Source organism: Sus scrofa, chromosome 6, assembly GCF_000003025.6.
Source record: "Sus scrofa isolate TJ Tabasco breed Duroc chromosome 6, Sscrofa11.1, whole genome shotgun sequence".
Classification (NCBI taxonomy): Eukaryota; Metazoa; Chordata; class Mammalia; order Artiodactyla; family Suidae; genus Sus; species Sus scrofa.
In genome coordinates, this window is record NC_010448.4 from 72,789,287 (window position 1) to 72,797,962 (window position 8,676).

The window sequence follows — 8,676 nt, forward strand, 5'->3', positions numbered from 1 at the left end:
TTGGATCCCGAGTTGCTGTTGCTGTGGTGTATGCCGGCAGCAACATCTCCGATTAGACCTCTAGCCTGGGAACCTCTCCATATACCACGAGTGTGGTCCTAGAAAAGACAAAAAAAACAAAACAAAACAAAACAAAAAAAAAACCCTAATAATAATGACTCAAACCAATATGACCCAAGAGAGGTCCCCCCAAGAAAGAGTAAAGGATATACCTTCACAAGATCCAGACAGTATGCTCCCAACATCACCCAAAGAAGTAAACTGCCTTCGAATCAGGAGACAGGTGCGCCCCAGGCTGAGCAGCTGAAATGTGTCTGCTGTGGACAGATACTTCATGATCTGACAGGAGCAAGGAGGAAAAGGGGTTGGAACGTGTGAATTGTGCTTAATATGACGAGAAGAAAAGAATTTTATTTCTGTGCCTAGTGGCATGCTTTCATCAGATCCTGTTTTGAACTTATCTAAGTTTGAGGGAACACTAACTATTGTTGGAAAGGGATTATGATTGGGTTCCCAAGGCCCCTGGAAAATGGCTGGAGCTAATTGGCATCTGGGGAGCATCTTCTGGGAAAAGCCTTAAAGAAAGCATCTCCTGGCAGCAGCTGGCAATATGAGGACCAGCTTATGTGTGATTCTCTCACCTTTATTTCTCCTCTGGCTCCAAGTTCCCAAAGAGCTCAGAGCACCCACCCTCAGTGGCTCTCAAACTCAGAAATGTCCGAATTCCCCTGAGGGCTGGGTGTCTTACTGTACTAACATTCTCAGATTTAGTGTTTTAAAACCACTTTGCAGAGTCGATCCCATCTTTCTGGGAAGAAAGGGGTCAAAGGATACACTGTCTCCTCTTAGTTAGTCCCTTTTAATTTCTAAACTCCACCCAGAGAAAAATCTTTTAATCTGTTTACTACCAAAAAGGGGGGAAAAAATTTTAGTTTGTGTCATTCACTGGATCCTTTTATGAATGTCCCACTGCACTATCCCCAGGCCCCATCCTTACTTCTCAGTGTGATTGTAACCTGACCGCATTCAGAGAAACTTTCACTTGGGCCTGGAGTGTCATTTCCTTGCTCCCTGAATTGGCTCATGCGCTACTATGTTATCAACATAACACTCAGTGGGAACTTCATGCAGGGACTCGTGTGGTTTCCTTTGGGAAAGACATCGCTGTCTTCAGGAAGCTCTTTTAAATCTGGGACATTTTGATTATTTTCATCTGGCCAAAGATTTCCCAACAATAATGCCTTTGGTTCTTTGTTCCTTTCTTCTTTTTTGCCTGCCTGCCTGCCTTTCTTCCATTCTTCCTTCCTTCCTCCCTCCCTCCCTCTCTCTCTTTCTTTCTCTCTCCCCCCACTTTTTCTTTCTTTTTAGGGCTTTGCAGGGAGCCAAGGAGATGCAAGGACTCAAAAAAAAGGACCTTGCCTGATGGCAGAAAAACCTGAAGGCAAGTTCCTAACCAAGGAAGGGAGCTCACCTGAATGGTCCATGCCGAAGGTGGGCTTCTGGTCAGGATAAAAAGCCTGCCTGAACGGTAAAAGCCGAGGGCAGGCCTCAGGTTTCAGCTCTCATTTTGATGTTTATGGGGAAGAATTGGGGCTTTCCTGGGAAAGCAATTTCCATGTTTGCGCTGAAGAACATGGATTGTTTCTCAGGTGACCTAGTCTATCCTGTTGTTTTATTTGTTATTCAGTTTTCCTCAGTCTTTCCTGATTATTTGCTTATTATTCTTATTTTCCATTCTTATTTTCCTGTGGTGATTTGTGATTTAACAGAATTATGACAATAATATAAGAAGAATTTCATCCTGAAGGACTTTCCCCTATTTAAATCCAACTTAATTAAAACATAGTGTTGATCTACTAACTAGTATACAGTAAACTTTAGAGTTAGAATTTTAATGAGGATCATAGAAGTTAAACATATATTACTCTTGATCAAAAGACACCTAGCTATGAGTTATAGAAGCTTTTAAGTGATAGCTAGTTAAGTTGGTTTATATTTTCTTACACTGTCTCCTTGCCATAACGCTTTAAAGATAAGCCCCAGTCTAAAAACAAGATTTGTGAATGCCCAATTCTTGTGTCCGTGACCTCTTCAACTTGTGGAGACTTGCTGGCCATGGGATGATTTGTACTGGGTCTCCTCCTTTCCACATGATGTATTGTACCTAATTGCCCTTAAATTGTACTCACTAAATTTAGTTAAGACAAAGATGTTAGAACGTGATGTATAGCTGCTGTACCATGTAAAAGTTAACCAATGTACTTTTAACACTATGATGTAATCTGTAGTGAAAAACTGTCTGTATAATCTACCACTTTTGCCATTAAAATTTGAGCAGTACAGTGCCCTGAAAAAAGGGACAAAGAGGCTGTCTCCATTGCAAAAGCCGATATCCGCCCCTCTCCTTTGGGAAAAAGTGTACACTCCCTGGCCGCCGGAGCTGGCCTCCGGCAACAGGGCTTCACCTGCAGCATATGGAATTCCCAGGCTAGGGTTCAAATCAGAGCTAACAGCTGCCAGCCTACACCAAGCCACAGAATCACAGGATACGATTCTGCATCTGCAACCCACACCACGGCTCATGGCAATGCCAGATCCTTAACCCAGTGAGTGAACCAGCATGCTCATGGATACTGGTTGGGTTCATTCCCACTGCACCCCAACAGGAACACCCTCCTTCTCTTTCTTTCTTTCTTTCTTTCTTTCTTTCTTTCTTCCTTTCTTCCTTTCTTTCTTTCCTTCTTTCTTCTTTCTCTCTCTCTTTCTCTCTCTCTCTTCTCCTCTCTCTCCTCTCCTCCCTCCCTCCCTCCTCCTCTCCTCCTTCCTCCTTCCTCCTTCCTTCCTTCCTTCCTTCCTTCCTTCTTTTCTCTTTCTTTCCTTCCTTCTTTCTCCCACATCAGGAACAAATTAAGCCTAACCTGTCTCACACCCAGGAATGCAACTGCTCATATTAGCAAAACTCAATTAATGCCTGTGGAGTGAATCCAAGAATAATGCCGTGACTCCTATGCACCCCCCCTCCACCACCCCAGGCCATTTTTGTCCTTCTCAATGAATCTGATTCCATCAATTCATTTGAGAAAAGACAAAAATCTGATCAGGATTAATCTGATGGACCATCTGGAATCTAGTTAGGTATAGATTTCTGATTAGAAGTTTGCAGTTGGAAAGGGGGAGGGTGTGATTAGAAAGGTCTATAAAATCCTCAGACAGCAAAGAAAAGATGCAGACTGTTCTTCCTCTGGAGTCACCACCTGGATTCCCCACCAGGTCTGAGGTCTCAGCATCCCACCAACCACATCAGAGCTGGTAGGTTACCAATCTGTTAAGGACACCATGATTTTATTTATGTTAAGCTGGTCTTGAATGATGGCATGCAGCTAGGGATGGCCTGGAGAGCCATCCTTGTTCTTCCTTTTCAGAAAGAATAGATTTAAGGCTTTGGTTTAGTCTATAAGTTCAGTTTGGCCTTAATCCTAAACATTTTTATCAACACTTTGATTTATAACATTTTAAAATATCTTAACCAGATTTTTTAAATGAAAAAAAAATCTAACTTTGGAATTATATTTCTTGATATTTAAAATATTTAGTTTGGGGGAGTTCCCGTCTTGGCGCAGTGGTTAACGAATCTGACTAGGAACCATGAGGTTGTGGGTTTGATCCCTGGCCTTGCTCAGTGGGTTAACGACCCGGCGTTGCCATGAGCTGTGGTGTAGTTTGCAGACGCGGCTCGGATCCTGTGTTGCTGTGGCTCTGGCATAGGCCGGGGGCTACAGCTCTGATTAGACCCCTAGCCTGGGAACCTCCATATGCCGCGGGAGCGGCCTAAAGAAATAGCAAAAAGACAAATAAAATAAAATATTTAGTTTGGGGAGTTCCTGTTGTGGCGCAGCAGAAACAATCCGACTAGGAACCATGAGGTTGCAGATTCAATCCCTGGCCTCGCTCAGTGGGTTAAGGATCTGGCATTGTTATGACTGTGGTGTAGGTTGCAGATGCAGCTCAGATCACACATTGCTGTGGCTGTGGTGTAGGCCGGCAGCGTAGCTCCGATTAGACCCCAGCCTGGGAAACTCCATATGCTGTGAGTGCGGCCCTAAAAAGACCAATAAATAGGGAGTTTCCGTCGTGGCGCAGTGGTTAACGAGTCCGACTAGGAACCATGAGGTTGCGGGTTCGGTCCCTGCCCTTGCTTAGTGGGTTAAGGATCCGGTGTTGCCGTGAGCTGTGGTGTAGGTTGCAGACGCGGCTCAGATCCCGCGTTGCTGTGGCTCTGGCGTAGGTGGGTGGCTACAGCTCCGATTGGACCCCTAGCCTGGGAACCTCCATATGCCATGGGAGCGGCCCAAGAAATAGCAAAAAGACCAAAAAAAAAACACCAATAAATAAATAAATAAAATATTTGGTTTTTGGAGTTCCCATTGTGGTGCAGCGGAAATGAATCTGACTAATAACCATGAGGTTGCTCAGTGGGTGAAGGATCCAGCGGTGTCGTGAGCTGTGGTGTAGGTTGCAGATGAGACTTGGATCCTGTGTTGCTGTGGCTGTGGTGTGGGCTGGCAGCTGTAGCTCTGATTGGACCCTGGCCTAAGAACCTTCATGTGCCACCAGTGCAGCCTCAAAAGCAAAAACAAACAAACAATCCCCCACCACCACCAAAACCTTTAAAATATTTAGTTTGTGCACAAATAGCTATTGTCTTAGGGTTATCTCCTTAATCTTTTCAGTCAGGTTACCTGTGGTAGTTGAGGATGGAGGCTGTGCTGGCCCCTGTGCCCCCTGCTCTTATTTTCATAGTTTTATGTCATTAAGTGAAGGTCTGAGAATTTTATCCCCCCCCCAAAAAAAAATTGGGGTCAGTTATCAGGCTCATGGTACCCACTTCCCATTAAGAAATAATTAAGCAAAGAAGCAAATGGAAATGGCTAGGCTACTGGTGGATATTTCCTCTCAAGAGTACTAGAGTGATGCTTGTTCTAATGCCAGAAGCAGCAGAGCTATGGTTTCGTGCCCACTGAACCTAATGTGGAATTTGGGTAAACTGAGTCTCTTCCACCACTGCCAAAGCAGTGACTTTGACCCTGAGTTAGTTCCTCTGAAGGGTGAGGAAAAACAAAGGCTGTTTGGCCTGAGGAGGAGGTCTTGTCCCTTGTAGGTTTCCACAGGATTCCTTCAGAAGCTGAGTCAGGATGAGTATCCAGACACCACCCAGACTGCTGGACTTGGCAGCAAGAAGCTTGCTGAGGATCGAGGCCTCAGCCATCGCTGCTCTGGAGTATCTGCCCACGGAGCTCTTCCCCCCACTGTTCATGGAGGCCTTTTATGGGAATCACAGGGAGACCCTGAAGGCCATGGTGCAAGCCTGGCCCTTTGTCCGCCTGCCTCTGGGGGGCCTGATGCCGAAGCCTCATGTAGGAGCCACAAGCAGTGTTGGATGGACTTGATATCCTGCTTGCCCAGAAGGATTGCCCTAGATGAGTCTGATCTAGGTAACCTGGTAGGGTCCTAGGTGTTTCTAAAGATACTGCTGGGGTCAGGGAGACTGAATGATCAAGGGGTGTACCAGAGGCTTCTGATAGTGCAAATGAAGAAGCTCAGAGGCTCCAGCCACTGCAGAGTTCACTCTGGGAAATGTCTTCTGGAAATGTAGGAGTCTCTAAGACGGAAGCCTGAAAGAACATGACCTGCTTCCAATGATGCTGAAATGTACTAGCAGTGGAGAACCAGAAAAGACGGAAGGGGAAAAGGAGATAAAAGGAAGTGAGGCCAAGAGGGAAGAAGCTGACAAGGCAGCAGATGATGTCAGGGATGTAAATAAAAGCACAGGTGGGAAGTCAGAGTGTTGCCTCAATTCTGGGACTGTGGTTTTGTTCAGCGTGGATCTTTTTTTTTTTAATATACATTTTACTTATTTTATTTTATTTTATTTATTTATTTTTTGTCTTTTTGCTATTTCTTTGGGCTGCTCCCACGGCATATGGAGGTTCCCAGGCTAGGGGTCCAATCGGAGCTGTAGCCACCAGCCTACGCCAGAGCCACAGCAACGCAGGATCCGAGCCGCGTCTGCAACCTACACCACAGCTCACGGCAACACCGGATCCTTAACCCACTGAGCAAGGGCAGGGACCGAACCTGCAACCTCATGGTTCCTAGTCGGACTCGTTAACCACTGCGCCACGACGGGAACTCCTCGGTGTGGATCTTAAAGCATCCCAGCCCATCTGCTTTTTCCCCACAGGAGATGCAAACTACAGATTCTGGATTTAAGGAATACTGACCAGAATTTCTGGAGAATGTGGTCTGGAGCCAGAGCCCATGTGCGCTCCAGCTCACCTCTGGCACCAGTGGCTGAGGACAGGTCAAGGACAGAGCAGCCCTTGGCTCCCTTGGAGTTGTTCATAGAACTTCACTTCACGAAGAGGACCATGGATGAATTTCTCACTTACCTCCTCAGGTGGGTGGAACAGAGGAAAGAGTCTATCCACCTGTGCTGTAAGAAGCTGAAGGTTATTTCAATGTCCAAGGAAAATATTAAGAACATCCTGAGTATGGTGCAGCTGGACTGTGTCCAGGAGTTGGAAGTGAATTGCACCTGGCAGCTGTCCACCCTGGCTTTGCACGCTCCTCATCTGAGCAAGATGCGCAATGTTCAGAGAATCTTCCTCTCCCACGTCCATGTGTCTCCTTTTGAGGAGCAGGAGCAAGAGCAGCAGAATGTTGCTCAATTTACCTCTCAGTTCCTTAGGCTGCACCACCTCCAGGACCTCCGTATGGAATCTCCATCTTTTTTGGAAGGCCACCTAAACCAGATGCTCAGGTGAGGGTGGCATCACTGGCTAAGGGATAGTGAACACAATAATAGAGCCTCAAATGTATTGTCTCATTGGCTTCTTTACCCCTCAGTGCAGTATCACATAAGCACAGAAATTAAGGTGTGGGACAAAGTGGGATCAAAGCTCTGGAAAAGGACACCATACTTGGAAACTGTAATTTAGGGGGTACTGAGGTGGGTGCGTGATTTCTTCTTTAGGAAGACATGTTCAGATGTCTTCAGAGAACTGGTAAATGAAGGGGCATTGAGAAGACAAAAACCACAGTTTGTCTAAAGAAAACTGTGCTTACCAAGTTTACGACCACACACAATGTGCCTATCTTAAAGCCTCCGTCTGTAAAAGATTGTTCTATGCTCCAGATAAAGTAAATTAACATACGGCAAAGGCATGATTCTGGAGATGATGGTAAGGGAGCTGGAACCAAAAGGATACTTAGAAGTTGTAGATGGTTTGCAGAAGATGCAGGCATGAAAATGAGCCCCTGTAGACTGGCAGCTGATTTTGTGGGATCTTGCTCAGGTTAGGTTTTTAAGCACATCACTTGAAAGACTCAAGAAGATACAGGTACCTAGGTCCAAAATAGGGGCCAAAGTAATCTGAATTGAAAGAATCTTTTAATCTCACCTCCCAATATTAACTTCAACAGTGCTCATTCTTTATTGAGACAGTGTTCGGCTCTCCTCCAAGCATGTTCTAGACATGCCATTGTCTTCATTAGGAAGTGAAGGATGTTGTACTCTGCTTGACCGATGAGAAGGAGCACTTTCAAAGATTTGTGAAATTGTCTCCATCACACAGTAAAAGTGAAAGGATTCAGCTTAAAATGCAACTGGGCATTCTGGGTATTGACTCAGATAAACCATATGATCAGAACCACTTTGGCTTTGGGCAAATCATTTGTCTCTCACCTTGCATTTGTCTCTCACCTGTACCCCAACTTCCCAAACCTAATTGTGTTTCTCCCCAGGTGCCTGAAGACCCCCTTGCAAAGCCTTTCAATAACTCACTGCCTGCTAACGGAAGAAGACGTGATGCATCTGTCCCAGTGCCCAAACATCTGTCAGCTACATGGCCTGGATCTAAGCGGTGTCATGCTGACTGAATTTAATCTTGAGCCTCTTCGCGTTCTGCTGGAGAAAGTGGCAGCCACCCTGCAGACACTGGACTTAGATCTGTGTGGGATCAGGGACTCCCAACTCGAAGCCATTCTGCCTGCCCTGAGCTGCTGCTCAGAGCTCAGGTCCTTCAGCCTGTGTGGGAATCTCCTCTCCATGGTTGTCATAGAGAGGCTGCTGCATCATACGGATGGGCTGCCTGTTTTAGATCTAGAACTTTATCCTGCCCCTCGTGAGAGTTACAGCCTCACAGGGTTCTCCACCCAGAGAGACTTGCCCAGCTTCAGGTTGAGGTGTTGAAAATTCTGAGAGACTTGGGACGCCCCAGGACCATCTGGCTTAGCTCCAGCCCCTGTCCTCACTGTGGAAATGACACATGTGATCACTCAGTGCCCATTATACACTGCTGTACTATCCTTACCTAGTTGGTTGCTTCTATCAAAAGCTTTTCTTCTGGGTGCTAGGTGAGTGAAACCTTGGACGTAGGCTCATCATAAAGGGAATCGAGACCCATGGTTTAGACTTTCAGCTGAGGGTGAATGACAAGGAAATGGGCTCCAGCAGGGGGCAGGGATGCAGATGGGAAGGTTGACTTGGGGATTTGATGGAACCTTTGGAGACACCTGTCTATAAGAGTCAGAAACATAACCCCAAATATTTGGAATTTGGAGTGGGATTCAGACTTGAGACACAGGTTAGAGTTTTCCTTTGATGGATGATTGTGA

The 8,676-nt window shown here is 45.9% G+C and overlaps 1 pseudogene; it reads left to right on the top strand.

Moving 5' to 3' along the window:
• On the top strand, positions 5,193 to 8,376 carry LOC100517287 (annotated as a pseudogene).